The sequence below is a fragment of the Melanotaenia boesemani genome, chromosome 5 (assembly GCF_017639745.1).
Source record: "Melanotaenia boesemani isolate fMelBoe1 chromosome 5, fMelBoe1.pri, whole genome shotgun sequence".
Classification (NCBI taxonomy): domain Eukaryota; kingdom Metazoa; phylum Chordata; class Actinopteri; order Atheriniformes; family Melanotaeniidae; genus Melanotaenia; species Melanotaenia boesemani.
The window spans coordinates 34,756,169-34,772,661 of NC_055686.1; positions in this window are offsets into that span (position 1 = coordinate 34,756,169).

Consider the following 16,493-nt stretch of genomic DNA (forward strand, 5'->3'; position numbering starts at 1 on the left):
AGGAGATGGTTGATTTCTCCTTGTTTGTTTTTAACTGATTAGCCACGAACCTTCCAGATTTGTTGCCATGCTCAAAATTCTCCAAGCGAAGTCTTTGCACCAAGAATTGCGTCTTTTTATCTATTATTTCATAAAGTTCAAGTTTAGCTTTCCTTATAGCATTTAGTGTGTGTTCTTCTGGGGAGACATGGTAAGCGTCCTCTAAGGATTTAATTCTGAGTCCTAACTCTGAAATTCTCAAAGTTTCCTTCTTTTTCTTATGAGAAGAAAAGGAAATTATTTTCCCTCTCATTACTGCTTTTCCTGCTTCCCAAAGAACACACGCTGAAGTTTCTGGCAAGTCGTTATTTTCTAGATATAAGGACCATTCTCTTTTAAAGTAGCTGATAAACTCAGGATCTTAGAGTAATGACGTATTAAATCTCCAGTTTCTAGTTGCTGGTTTATTGCTCTTACTTCTCAGAGTGAATGATACTGGTGCGTGATCACTAATGCTAATAGGATGGATTCTGATTTCTGACATGTCATTCATCAGCGAGCTGCTAGTTAAGAAATAATCTAATCTAGAATAGGAATGGTGAACTGAAGAGAAGAAGGTGTATTCTCGCCAAGCATCACAGAGACCAAAATCCTTCATGTACTGTTTTACAGTTTCTGAGGATTTCCAGACTCGATGAGCTCCTGTGGTACTTTGTTTGTCCAGTATAATGTTAAAATCACCTCCTATAATTAGTGTGTTATCTGAGTGACCATAGAGTGAGGCGAAGAGGGAGTGAAAGAAGGAGGGATCATCTACATTTGGACCATATATATTTGCGATACATAACTTAACATTTTTAACAGATAATGTAACTATTATAAATCTGCCTTCTGGATCTATGATTGTATTATCTATGTCTAAATATATCCTTCTATTAATGAGAGTTGCTACTCCTCTCTGCCTAGAATTATAACAAGCTGAATACACGTGTGGAAACTGGGTTGTTGAGGCTGGCCAAATCCTCCCCGCTGTGCTCCAGAGTGTACCTTTTAAAGACACTACTTTCCTACTTTAAAGAATATTTTGATTAGACTGCCACAAAATACAATTGAATGAAAGTATAAATGTTTGGGTGCGCCTAGTTTATATCTGCCGTCCCCCCGGAACTACGTCACCTACAGCATTAGCGTCACTTACCTGCCACCAGCAGTGTTGATCTGTTTTCATTGCATGTTTGTCCACTAATCGATCTCTCGTGGCTCTGGAGTGACGGATCAAAATCAGACTAGAAATTAAGTTCTTTACCTCTGAAGTAGGTGGGCTGTTGTGCAACAATGACACACGAGCTTTGTGAAAATGCAAGTGAAGTTATAAGAAAATACAGTAAAAAAAAGTCAAATATTTATATTTTGCTTTCAAGTATCCAGAATTTCTTGTAAACTTTTAAAATGGTTTGCAGCAACAGTTTTCCAGCTTGTCTCCAAGGTTTTTCTTTAGAGATCATTGTATTTTTATCCATCATTTTCAGGAAAGTGTGCTTTGTTTAAGCCACATAACACCAAAATGTGAATCATTCAATCATAAAAAAAAGGAATGCCAAATATAACACAGTCTGACATACAGAAAATAGTGGTTTTGTACCAATAAGGTAATTCCCAAAGAGCTAAAAACTTATAAGTAAGTTATAAATAAGTTATATATAAATATAAATAAGTGGAGGGCAAAAGAACAAATATCTACAGCAGATGATCTGGATCTGAAAGTGATGTTCTTAAAGGCAAAATAAGTAGTATTGACACCTAGTGTTTGAAATAAGAACTGCAGTCGAAAGAGAAAAACACGGAGAGCGGCCACCAGTTTACTCCACTAATACATCCATACAGTCACACAAATTCATTTAACGAGTGCCGACAAATAAATTAGACTAAAATCTTTGTAGATCAAGATGAACTTTTCGGTTAATTTAAGCAAAATTCCGGTTCTTACCTGTCGAGGAGAAACTTTGCCAGTTCAGACTTCTCCATCTTCCAAAAGATTCTCCAATACTGATCCTTGTTTTATTCTGTTTTTGTTCGTTTGCTTTTTTAGCAGGATGCAGAGACTTTTTAGATTTTTCTGAAACTGTTTCTGGTCCGCTTCTTTTACTAGCTTCCATACACGCTGCTGTTTTAATACCAAACGCTGCCTTGTTGTTGTTTGGCAACTGTGGAGAGTCGCATATGATTGGTTAAGGAACCAGGAAGTTGGAAAGAGCAACACAGTGCAAAGTTATTCCCTCACGTAACTCTTATTTTGAAAGGAGAAAAACTTGACAAAGACATTGTTGATGTAGGACACAGATTGTTTATAGAGAAGCTTCTTTTTATCCCTCACAGCAAATGAGAACATTTTATATTATTCTTGAGGGAAAAAATGCTAATTATTCAGCCTTTTTAGAAATAAGAAAAATTATCCAATAAGGACCTGAGAGATGGGTCTAGACCTTCAGTTGATCCATCTACTGTTGGCTGAAGCCTCATCAGAAATGCTCTCCACAAAGGACGGGACCCGAAATGGAGACCCCGGGGGAAACGAGCCGGCGTCAGGAACAGGCTGAGAGCTCGTGCACACCGCACACCGCTGCCCAGTATTCTGCTCGCCAACGTCCAGTCTCTGGAGAATAAGCTCGATGACCTCAGGGCCAGGGTAAAGTTCCAGAGAGACATTCGGGACTGCAATCTCCTCTGCTTCACCGAGACATGGCTGAACCCAGCGGTGCCGGACCACGCCATCCAGCCGGCCGAGTTCTTCTCGGTTCACCGCATGGACAGAACACAGGACTCGGGAAAGTCAAGGGGAGGCGGCTTGTGTTTAATGGTGAACAGTAGCTGGTGCAACAGCGCGAGCATTGTTCCTCTCACTCGCTCCTGCACACCCAACCTGGAACTATTAACCATCAAATGTCGTCCTTTTTATCTACCTCGGGAGTTTACATCGGTCATAGTCAGCGCCGTTTATACTCCACCTCAGGCGAACACGGACACTGCTTTATGCGAGCTGCATGAAGCACTCACACAGCACCAGACACAACACCGAGACGCTGCGCTTATTGTGGCGGGGGATTCTAACAGTGCCAACCTCAAACGCGCAGCGCCAAACTTTTATCAGCACATCAGCTGCCCCACCAGGGGTGAAAGGACACTGGACCACTGTTACACTACAGTGCGGGACAGTTATAAGGCTCAATCTCGCCCTCCGTTTGGGAAATCCGACCACGCCGCCATCTTCCTCATGCCAAAATATAAACAAAGGCTCAAGCAGGAAGTTCCGGCTCGGAGGGAGGTGTCACGCTGGACGGACCAATCGGAGGCCGCTCTGCAGGACGCTCTAGATGACGCAGACTGGGACATGTTCCGGCGCAGCTCCGATGACGTCAACATGTTTACGGAAGCGGTTGTGGGATTTGTAGGAAAACTGGTGGACGACACGGTTAAGAAGACCACCATCAGAACTTTTCCGAATCAGAAGCCGTGGGTGGATAAATCCGTCCGCGATGCTTTGAGATCCCGGTCCGCGGCGTATAACACGGGGCTCGCCAGGGGAAACATGGACGAGTACAAAACCGCGTCCTACAGCGTGCGCAGAGTGGTGAAGGAGGCGAAACAGCGCTACGCACAGAAACTAGAGTCACAGTTCCAACAGAGTGGCTCTAGGAGTCTGTGGCAGGGACTGAGAAACATGACGGACTATAAAGCACCATCTTCCAGATCGGTGGGTGGAGACGCTTCTCTGGCAGACGAGCTGAACACCTTTTATGCTCGCTTCGAGGCTGCAGCTCGCAGCGCTAACAGCGTTAGCAGCGCTAACGTCGCCAAGGGCAGCACACCTCTGGAGCTCCCCGGCTCATTCACCATCTCAGAGCACGATGTGAGAAAGGCATTCAGGAGAGTGAACACGAGAAAAGCAGCAGGACCAGATGGCATCACAGGTCGAGTCCTGAAGACCCGCGCCGACCAGCTTGCTCCTGTGTTTACTGAGATCTTCAACCTCTCCCTGGATAAGTCTGTCATCCCGACGTGCTTCAAACAGTCCGTCATTGTTCCAGTCCCGAAGAAACCTCAGCCTGCCTGCCACAACGACTACCGCCCAGTTGCGCTCACCTCGGTAGTGATGAAGTGCTTCGAAAGGCTCGTCAGAGACTTCATCACTTCTTCCCTGCCGGCCACCCTGGACCCTCTACAGTTTGCGTACCGTCGAAACCGATCTACAGCAGACGCCATCGTACACCTCCATCACACAGCACTCAACCATCTGGACAACGGAAAGGGGAATTATGTGAAAATGCTGTTTGTTGACTACAGTTCAGCGTTCAACACCATAATCCCCTCCACACTCACGACTAAGATGGAGATCCTAGGCCTCAGCCCATCCCTGTGTCGCTGGATCTCCAACTTCCTAACAGACAGATCACAGGTGGTACGGTTGGGCAGCCATGTCTCAACCTCTATCACCGTCAGCACTGGAGCCCCCCAGGGCTGTGTTCTGAGCCCCCTGCTGTACTCCTTATACACTTACGACTGTGTAGCCACTTCCAGCTCAACCAACATCATTAAGTTTGCAGACGACACTGTGGTGTTGGGCCTGATCTCTAACAACGACGAGACGGCATACCTAGAGGAGGTTAGAAACCTGGAATTATGGTGCCAGGTCAACAACCTCCTCCTCAACGTCAGCAAGACTAAGGAGCTGATAGTGGACTTCAGTACTAAGCAGGAGAGGAATTACCAGCCCCCGAACATCAACGGGACCCCAGTGGAGAGAGTGGACAGTTTCCGGTACCTAGGTGTTCACATCACGCAGGATCTGACATGGTCCTGTCATGTTAACACCGTGGTGAAGAAGGCCCGACAGCGTCTCTTTCATCTCAGACGCCTGAAGGACTTTAAACTGCCCTCAAGGGTGCTAAGGACTTTTTACACCCGCACCATTGAGAGCACCCTGGCGGGAAATATCACAGCCTGGTTTGGGAACAGCACCAAACAGGACAGGCGAGCTCTTCAGAGGGTGGTACGATCAGCAGAGCGTACCATCCGTATGGAGCTTCCTGACCTAGACACTGTATACAGCAAGCGGTGCTGGACCAGAGCCAGGAAGATAGTGAAGGACCTCAGCCATCCCAACAATGGACTCTTCTCCCTGTTGCGGTCAGGGAAACGTTTCCGTTCCTTGAAAGTAAGCACTGAGCGAATGAGGAGGAGCTTCTTCCCGCAGGCCGTTCGGGCCCTGAACCAGAACGCCAGTACCTGGACACTGTAGACTCTATACACACAACATCTACCTCGGCTGACTGCTGCACACGACACGTTGGCATTTTTACAGACACTTGTCACTTTCCCTCTGCACACAGACACTTTCGGACTCTCAAGCCTTGCACATTTATACTTTATATTTGACATGTTTTACATTCTCTACGTTGCAGATATGTTTATATATGGTTTACATTTTTCTTACATTTCATATACATTATATATTTTTTATATATTTTTTATTATTTTATTTATTTTTTTTGGAATCCTATATTTTTGCTATATGCATTTTATTTTATTTTACTATTTCTACCCCCCACCACCCCCCCGTAATCTCAAAATCCTTTAAAGTTTTACTTATTGTTAATAGTATATTTCTTACATCTTGGACAGTCGTACTAAGCATTTCACTGCATTTTGTACTGTGTATAATTTGTGCGTGACGAATAAATTTGAATTTGAATTTGAATTTGAATGGCTGTCAAGAACACATTCTGAACCTTTTATTGGCCAAAAAACAATGTTTGATCACTTTATAGGACATACAAAAGGCCTTCTCATGCTACTCCATGAATTGTTAGACCCACATGGAGTTCAAAGATCAGGCTATGTTCCAGATGCTTAATTCAGATTGGCTTTCTTTATAAAATAGGAAGAAACATTTATCACTGTTATGAATTTAGAAAATAAATAACTCATCTCTGTTTGTAAATTCAGAATTATAAGTATTCCAGTGATTGCTAAATAAAGAGCTAAAGAAGGGACCCGGGGAGAAAAGGCTGAGGTTTGCCACATGACACAAAGTGTCATAATCAATGACAACAGGGCTGATGGAGGGTTGAATCCTCCCTGAGCCTGGACACTACTGAAGCAGCTTGGTTGACTCAAGACTTTTTAACAATACAACTTAATATAAAGGGTCAGAATTGTGTCTGTTTTAGATTAAAGTGAAGAATTTTGACATAAATGCCAACCAAAAAATGTTGTTCTGCTGCCAGTCAACAAGATGTTTTGTCTTTTGTTTGTATCTGTATCTGCAGTAAAGTACACCTCATCTTATATGGTGTGAGCCATGACTTCAGCCTGGAGCTTTGCCAAAGGATCTTGCAGGTTTCTGTCCAGTAAAACATGCATGAGAACCTGACAAAACATAGCACATAAACCATGATGAAGTTAAATGCTTTCCACGTAGTAAATCAAAAATACCTTCTGTTGTTATACTACATCCTCAGAAAGAAATAGTAAATTTTTAAAAATATCACACTTTTTTGTTTAAAAAAAGTAAAAGTGAGTAAAAGATACTTTCAACAGTTTAATGAACCCAAACCAACTGCAGAACAGCTGACAGACCACCCAGATGAACAAGAGAACAATAGAGGAGGTGAAGCGGCAGCATATGTGGCTCCACAGCAGAGACATCCATCACTTCCCTCTGCTGGTGTAGACGGTGATTGTGGTACAGTAACATATGTCAGAGTCACATTATCCTCTTTGGAAAAAAAAAAATACACTCTACCTGGCACCCAGGGGTGGGAATCATGTTCTCGCCTGTGTTGCTCTATAAAACATCTCCATCTAGTGGAAGCATGAAGGAACTGCAGCAGAGTTTCTGTTTAGTAGAAATGAAGAGATGATTTGGAATCTGACCGGACACTGGTGATATGTGTTCAGAGCACATGTTCATATATAATTAATACATGATTAGATAAAAATGGGAAATTTTTTTTGTGTTCTCATTTTTATTTCTTCTATATTCTTTTATTTCTAAGATTAACTATCATATTTACCTGCTTTTTATTTCCTTAGCAACTGAGACAAAAGCTGCATGTCCACGAGGAAAATAATATTCAAATATTATCTATTTACATTTGTTACTTCTTTTCGTGTGTGTGTGTGTGTGTGTACATGTGTATGTGCTTGCAGTGTGTTTGGCCACATCAGCTACAGGTCAGACTGGGAACTTATCAAAGTGGACTTCAGGCAATCTTTCCCCCGTCAGTGCACAGAGTCTGACTATGAGTCCTGGCAGCTCACAGACCTGCAGGTACTTCACACACACACACACACACACACACACACACACACACACACACACACACACACACACACACACACACACACACACATCAAATCAAATCAAATCAAATCAAACTTTATTTATAAAGCCCTTTTCATAACAAAGGAAATACAAAGTGCTTTACAAGATTAAGAAATTTAAGCACAATTCAATTCATGCATATTTACAAGTTAAAACTGAGTTACCTAAAAAAATTAAAAACACTCATTATGATCTTTCACACAGTGTGATGTGTTCCCACCCTCACACACACCTACACATACACACATATACACACAAACATTAAAATGGCAGATGTGTCAATGGCAGAAGTCACATGGCGATCAGGTGACCGTGTCTGTGTCACTGAGAATAATCAAAAAGTTTTTGAAACAAAGCAACACTTATCCAAAGCAAACGTCCTCCCAAAGCAATGATGCTCTAAAACAAAGATCCTCCAAAGCATAGCAGCGGTGTTCCTCTGCCGGAAGTGATCCGGCGTTACACGGCTAAAGCCCAGTCAGGCGATGCGGGACCACATGGCATGTCGTGGAGCAGTCAATAACCAGCACTCATCTTCTGCAGCAGGTTGTCGGGTGGTGTGTGTCACACCACCGCGTGTTGCACTCAATCCGGTACCGCACGGCCTGACACGGACTGATCAGCAGCAGATTACAACAACATGCATCAACGATCAGCAGTTTATCAGTAATCCACGGGCTTAATGAGGAGTGTACAGCCTGCAGCAGTACCCACACAAGTCTCCTCCACCATCCAGGAGGGGGTGTCATGAATGCCAGGAAGTGATGTAATCCCAGCCACCAGCAAACAAGAGAGCCAGCGTCCCTGCTTACCTTTTATATGGTGCTCCACTCCAGTAATTGGTTGGCAGACGCAGTGCTGGAAGCAAAGACGTGTCCTGCTACTTTAGCAAAGTTACATTTGAGCAAACATCAATTCAGCACCTCATGTTAAGCACAGTGGTGGAGGGCTGATGATTTAGGCTTGTTTTGCAGCCTGGATATCGTGTAGTCATGGAGTCAACTGTGAACTCTCCTGTATACCAAAGTATTCTAGAGTAAACTTTCCATCTGTCTGATGAGAAAAACTTGGCTTAAAGTGAGTCAAACAACAGAACAATGATCCCAGACACAGCAGCAAATCTAAGACCTGATAACAACCATATTGTTTTCATTATGTCCTGACAAGTAAATCTTAGAACTGAAAGAGGGTGTGCTTTTATTAAACATGTTAGTAGACAGATTTCATTATCAAGTATAAGTGTTCATGGTCAAGTGTTTTAAAAGTGTGCTTGTGTGAACCTCAGGGAGAGAAGTGCATTATGGGCCAGGAGCGGACTTTCAGGAAGAGGAAAGACACAGCATTCTGTATAAAAGGGAAAAGTTACACTTCAGCTCTCACCAGCAAGCCCTGCACGTGCACAGAGAAAGATTTCAACTGGTAAGCTGCAGATTTATAGAAAACACCTCAATACACTATCAACCTGAAATCAAATCCTGTAAAGCTTTAAATCATTAAAAACTGCAAATGTCAGCACATCAACTACAGTTACTACTTATATGTACATACAGCTGCTCTAAAAACTACACGTTTGTTATGTGTGTCTAGTGACTATGGCTTTGAGAGGTCCCATGTGGAGAGCGATCGCTGCTTTGCAGATTTCTGGTATGATCCAGATTCGCCACCTGAGGATTGCCATCTTGGACAGAACTATAAGTCCAGTACTGGGTATGTTCATGTCCACAATGATGTTAACACACTCACATGCACACAGCTGTGTTTCCATTTTACTTTTTCTATCTATCTCACCCAAGTCTTACTTAAGAAGGAATTCTTTGTTTTTATCAAGACTTCCTTTTTGCCTCTGTAAAGAAGTCAGGTCCCGAAGATAAGACTCTGTAAAGAAAGTCAGTGGGACCACAGTCCATGATTAGCCTAGCATAAACCCTGACAAAACATGACTTATAACAAGATTTGTATCTGTTGACTCTAATTTCACTGCCACATTATTCTGAAGCTTCTGAACTGTTTCTTTAATACGCCTACATCCATCTTCATGGTCACACCTGCACCTTCCTCTGGTTTTAGATACAGGAAGGTGATATCTAACACATGTGAAGGGGGGCTGAACAAGCAGCAGAGCTCCAAGCAGCACAGTTGCCCTCTGCTGCCCCCTAAAGGGCTACAGGTTGGCATAAAAGGCCAAATGCTGGCTGTGGCTCCTGGTGATGACATCACATTCATCGTCCATCAGGAGCAGGTAGGAGGATAGTTGCTTCAAGCTTCATTTTTCTACCTCCTTTCACTTCAGTTCAGTTTCAAGTTGTGATTCCTCCCAATAGGGCGACACTAGTACCACCAAGTACCAGGTTGACCTGGGTGATGGGGTTCGAGCCATTTACCAGAACCTGACGGTGACGGATGAGCCCATCCAGCATCGCTATGAAAAGCCAGGCGTGTACAAGGTGACGGTGAAGGCAGAGAACATGGCAGGGCACGACAAGGCCACCATGTACATCCAGGTGACAGGTCAGTGTTTCAGTCAGCCAGCTTGGGTTTTCAGGTTCTTTCAGGTATTTTAATGGGTATTTTTACCAGAAGATAGTGAAATTTTCCCTGAACTCTTTACAATACCCCAAACCCTGTAAGCATCTGGTAGACAAGCAGTTGATAAAGACATTTTTGCTAATATATATAGTTCTTTAGAATGACTTGATTATAGTTTATTGGATATAAACATACTTTTGAGATGCCTTAAAATGATATAGCCTACATGATATGTGATTTTAATAATGTATGGATAATTGATTTGGGAGCATATCTGATGTAATGTTACAGCCCAAGATTCTAGCGTGGTTGGGCGCAAACATCAATGTATTTAAGTTTTTAACCTAATAGAAATGCAGTTTAATTGATCAAAACTATAATGGAATTCCCAGAGGACCTTGTCACACATCCTGCGATCTATTAAGGGCTGATGTGATATAAAGGTTAACATAACTAGACAGAAACAATTCCCTGTATCGTTCCAGTGGGGTCAAATGAATCTGTAGCTGAAGAAACTGTTAAGTTTGACCAGTGATCTGTGACTCTTTCCCTGCCTCTTCACTCTACCTGCCTGCTTCTTCACTCACCTCTTCACTGGCCTCTCACCCTAACTTTCCCCAGCCTCTCCACCAGCATCTCCCCTGCCTCTTCACTCTCCACCTCATCAGCCTTACACAGGCCTTTACCACTGACCTCTTCACCAGCATCTCTACCAGCCTCTTACCCTGACTCTATTTCTGCCTCTCCATTCTCCACCTGCCTATCATATGCCTCTTTACCGGCCTGCCACCCGCCTCTGTACTTGCCTTTTTACCAGCCTCTCCACTCGCCTGCTATCTCTTCACCAGCCCATCTATTCTACACATGCCTCTCTACCAGCCTTTCCCCCTGCCTCTCCATTCGACACCTGCCTCTCCCCCTGCCTTTCCAGCTGCCTCAGCATCTCCTCAAAGGGACCCATAACATGACTCAAACAAGAGTTCACAATAACCAGAACAGTAAATATGAATAATTTATTACTAGTCTAATCATGCATAAATGGAAAGGAAATATTTACAAAGGACTTCAAAATGCAGAATATGATGTTAAAACCAGAATTTTATTTCAAGGTCATGTGATGTGTCAGAATGAATGAAATGTATGCAAGAAAAGAAACAGAAGTTAATTTACCTGTGGTGTTAATTCAACTAATGTTTAAGAAACTGAAAAAGGATCTCTGAATCCTAAAAGAAAAGGAGGGAAAACTGGATCTCTTCTGTTTAAAGCTGGAAGTTTAACTAAGATGTAGAACTACTTCACTAAGGCCAAATCTGGACGGCACACCAGCCATTCCTTGAACAGACAAGCAGAGACTTGATTCGAACAGAACTCATCTGGTTCTGTTTGGATCGAGCCGAATCACGACCGTTGTGGTGACTCTCCCGGGTACATTAGGAAGTTGGCACAGGTGGTTTGGATCCCGAACGACTCCCAAGAAGACCAGAAGATTTGTCACATGGTGGTCAGAAGGTTTGGATCAGGCAGCTCTGCAGATGCAGACTTTCCCGCGGCTCGTCTGGTGGTAGGATGATGGACAGTGAATGGCTTGTGGTGGTATAGCACGAGATAGAAAGTCCAGGTTTGGATCAGTCCAAAAAGGAACTCTGTAGAACTGGTTCTGAAGCGTTTGTCCGCCTGTGTTCACCCAGTTATCCAAATTAAAGATCAAAATTTAGAATCAATATTAAAAATAAAAAAACATAAATAAAACATAATTAAAAGTTTAAATTAAAAGTATCAGCTGAAAAAGGCATGAACTAAACGAAGTTAATCAGTCAAAAAAAAAAAAAAAAAAACTAAATCAATCTTGCATCTTGAATGCAGGACCAAATCTTTAGTATCTGATGATGTTCTTACATCATGGCAAATTTAATTCTCCGGCATCATCTCTCTCTCTCTCTCTCTCGCTGGAGAGACTTCTGTAAGCAGTTCTGTGGCCACTATGAGTCCATTCCTGGTCTATACAACAACAGGTTGTTCAGGAAACAAGTCTGAAGACTTTGTTGTCCCCTGAAAATCATCAGAAGTTCCTCATCAGAAAGCCTCTCTTCTCTCAGCTCTTTTTCATTTCTCCTAATTTCTTTGTTTTAAGTTTAGGAAGTGTTAGTGTGGAAACACCCAAGGGTATTGGTCTAAAATCCTTTTCAACCAATCAACGGTCTTGTGGGCTGGTTTTGGATCAGATCAGATAACAGAGGGGTGGTCTGATCATTTCATAAAGAGTATCAAATTAAACATTTGTGAATACATCTGTATGTCCAAGGTATTAAAGCCTTAAATGAAACATTATTAAAATCGTCAGTGAATCATTGAGGAGACAGAATAAAAATAGTAAGAAGGTTATACCTTAAACAAACAGTTAATAAAGTTTCAGATCATAAATTAATCAAGCTTGTTGATTTAACCTTGTACAAAATAATAGTGAATATATGCATGATGTATGTGTATATACAGTACAGACCAAAAGTTTGGACACACCTTCTCATTCAAAGAGTTTTCTTTATTTTCATGAACATTGTAGATTCACACTGAAGGCATCCAAACTATGAATTAACACATGTGGAAGTATAGTACATAACCAAAAAGTGTGAAACAACTGAAAATATGTCATATTCTAGGTTCTTCAAAGTAGCCACCTTTTGCTTTGATTACTGCTTTGCACACTCTTGGCATTCTCTTGATGAGCTTCAAGAGGTAGTCATCTGAAATGGTTTTCACTTCACAGGTGTGCCCTGTCAGGTTTAATAAGTGGGATTTCTTGCCTTATAAATGGGGTTGGGACCATCAGTTGCATTGTGGAGAAGTCAGGTGGATACACAGCTGATAGTCCTACTGAATAGACTGTTAGAATTTGTATTATGGCAAGAAAAAAGCAGCTAAGTAAAGAAAAACGAGTGGCCATCATTACTTTAAGAAATGAAGGTCAGTCAGTCCGAAAAATTGGGAAAACTTTGAAAGTGTCCCCAAGTGCAGTCTCAAAAACCATCAAACGCTACAAAGAAACTGGCTCACATGCGGACCGCCCCAGGAAAGGAAGACCAAGAGTCACCTCTGCTGCGGAGGATAAGTTCATCCGAGTCACCAGCCTCAGAAATCGCAGGTTAACAGCAGCTCAGATTAGAGACCAGGTCAATGCCACACAGAGTTCTAGCAGCAGACACATCTGTCGAAAAACTGTTAAGAGGAGACTGTGTGAATCAGGCCTTCATGGTAGAATATCTGCTAGGAAACCACTGCTAAGGACAGGCAACAAACAGAAGAGACTTGTTTGGGCTAAAGAACACAAGGAATGGACATTAGACCAGTGGAAATCTGTGCTTTGGTCTGATGAGTCCAAATTTGAGATTTTTGGTTCCAACCACCGTGTCTTTGTGCGACGCAGAAAAGGTGAACGGATGGTATCTACATGCCTGGTTCCCACCGTGAAACATGGAGGAGGAGGTGTGATGGTGTGGGGGTACTTTGCTGGTGACACTGTTGGGGATTTATTCAGAATTGAAGGCATACTGAACCAGCATGGCTACCACAGCATCTTGCAGCGGCATGCTATTCCATCCGGTTTGCGTTTAGTTGGACCATCATTTATTTTTCAACAGGACAATGACCCCAAACACACCTCCAGGCTGTGTAAGGGCTATTTGACCAGGAAGGAGAGTGATGGGGTGCTGCGCCAGATGACCTGGCCTCCACAGTCACCAGACCTGAACCCAATCAAGATGGTTTGGGGTGAGCTGGACCACAGAGTGAAGGCAAAAGGGCCAACAAGTGCTAAGCATCTCTGGGAACTCCTTCAAGACTGTTGGAAGAGCATTTCAGATGACTACCTCTTGAAGCTCATCAAGAGAATGCCAAGAGTGTGCAAAGCAGTAATCAAAGCAAAAGGTGGCTACTTTGAAGAACCTAGAATATGACATAGTTTCAGTTGTTTCACACTTTTTGGTTATGTACTATACTTCCACATGTGTTAATTCATAGTTTGGATGCCTTCAGTGTGAATCTACAATGTTCATAGTCATGAAAATAAAGAAAACTCTTTGAATGAGAAGGTGTGTCCAAACTTTTGGTCTGTACTGTATATATATATATATATATATATATATATATATATATATATATATATATATATATATATATATATTTTTTTTTTTTTATATATATATATATATATGTTTATACCACATACATGATAAGGAATCTGGAATCTGGTTTTTTTTTTTCTTTTTAAATTTAAGATAATATAATATTTTGTTAAAATGATTATATACATATATATATATATATATATATATATATATATATATATATATATATATGTATATATATATATATATATATAATTTCATTCTTGTGCAGCCCCCCTTCAGGAAGTGCATCTGGAAGTGATCCCCATTGCTGGAAGAAACCATGAAGTCAACATGACGGCTGTCGTTCTTCCCACTGAAGCCAACATGACTGTCTTTTATTGGTGGATAGGAGACAGCTTGCAGGTAAAGGACATGACAAATTTCATATTACATCACTGAACAACATTAACGTATATGAATTCATTGCAAGAAATAGTTTGATCATACCTGCACTGGTTTAGACATTACAGTTAAAATCTGAATTTATTCGGTCTCATGTTTAAGTTCATTTCAATGTATGACCATTTTTGTTTAGTCTTTTCAATCAATCAATAGATCTTTACAATAACAAAACGGTACACAAAGTGCTTTACATCAGAGTCAAAAATAGTAAGTTAAAACAATGCATAAAAAAATAGAATAATTAAAACAACACATAGAAACACAACTGAAAGCACTACAGGGCTGCAGGGTATTATCACCTTCATAAGTTCAAAAAATGGACTAAATAAAAACAACAAAATACATCTAAAAACAAGACTAGTTGGAATTAAAAGCCAATCTAGAGATCAGTCATGATGCGAATGTCATGGGGCAGTTGTTCCACAAGCTCGGAGCAGTAACCACAAATGAATGACCACCCCACTGTCTGGACCTCGACCTTGGGACTTCTAGCAGAAGCTGACCCGAAGAATGCAGGGACCTGCTGTGATTACGCATAATTAAAATCTCAGACAAGTAGGAGGGCCAATTAACAATTAAGGCCATTAACAGCATTAAAAACAAACAACAGAATTTTAAGATCAGTTCTAAAACAAACTGGAAGCCAGTGGAGTGACGACAGCATGTTGGGTTATGTGTTTACATCTGGATTGACGGTTAAAAATTGGGCATCAGTACATGTTGGAGACCTGAAATTGAAGACGTAAAGGGCATTACAGTAGTCCAGTCTTGAACTTATGAAGGCATGGATTGCCTTCTAAAAATCCTCCTGACTGAGAAAGGGCTTTACCTTGGCCAAAAGGAGCTAAAAAAAAAAAGCTTGTTCTAACAACAGAACTAATCTGTTTATCAAATTTCAGCCCACTGTCAAATGTTACACTGAGATTTTTAACATGTGATTTAAAAAAGGGGGCCAGAGTACTACAGTTTGTAAAAACATTTAATATAGGTGACATGCCAAAAAGATACATACAGTTTTGTTGTCATTCAAGTGCAAAAAGTTACATGTCAACCACTGCTTTACAACATCTATACAGTCCAGCAGCTCAGTAAGTGCAGTATTTTCATTTGGTCTCATGGGCAACTATATCTGCAAATCATCAGCATAAAAATGAAAAGACAGCTTATGTTTTATCATAATTGATCACAAAGGTAGCAAATAAAATAAAATAAAAGGAGTAAGGCTGAGATTTTACCCCGTGGCACTCCACATGAGAGGGATGCAAGAGCAGAGATCACTACAGATAAGCTCCTAATTGCCAAGTATGACTTACACCATTGGAGAGATATCAATCTACTGCCCCGAACGAAGTACAAGGACTGCTTACCGTATTACAGTACATATTTGCTGTGAAATCATTAGATAAGCTTGTACAGTGTCACCCTGATTTCCATCCAGAGTTGCTTTATTATTTTACAAAGACATTGTATGGGTGATCATCCAGTTATGAAAATAGGTCATTCTTTTTCTTTGTTTCTTTTTTCATGTAAGCCTTGATAAGTTTTCTTGAGACTGCACAGCTTTTTAGTAGCAGTGCATCCATTCATTAATTCAATGATGAGTAAGCCAACAGCATGGACCCAAATTAAATGCCAGTGATCGTGGGCTTTATTTTGAGTTTGAAGCTCTGTTTGCAAAATTATCCCCATTGTAAAGGATCCTTTAAAAATTTCCTAAATCCAGGTAGTGATCCAGGTCATCCCCGAAATCTAATCGCTTATTACTTATGCCATTTCTGAGATTTTCTGAAAATTTAATCAAAATCTGTCTATAACTTTTTATGTTATGTTACTAACAGACAGACAACCAGCGCCACTGAATACATGATCTCTGCCTTGCCATTACAGTAATCATGATTGTGATCATTAAAAATTTTAAAACCAACCACTTTCCTCAGTGGTTTTAATGAAATTAAGATTAGCTTCTTTTCCATGACCTCAGGATGTTGTTTCTGACATGGTTGTCTAAATATTGAGAAACTGTTTGCATCAGTTCGAGG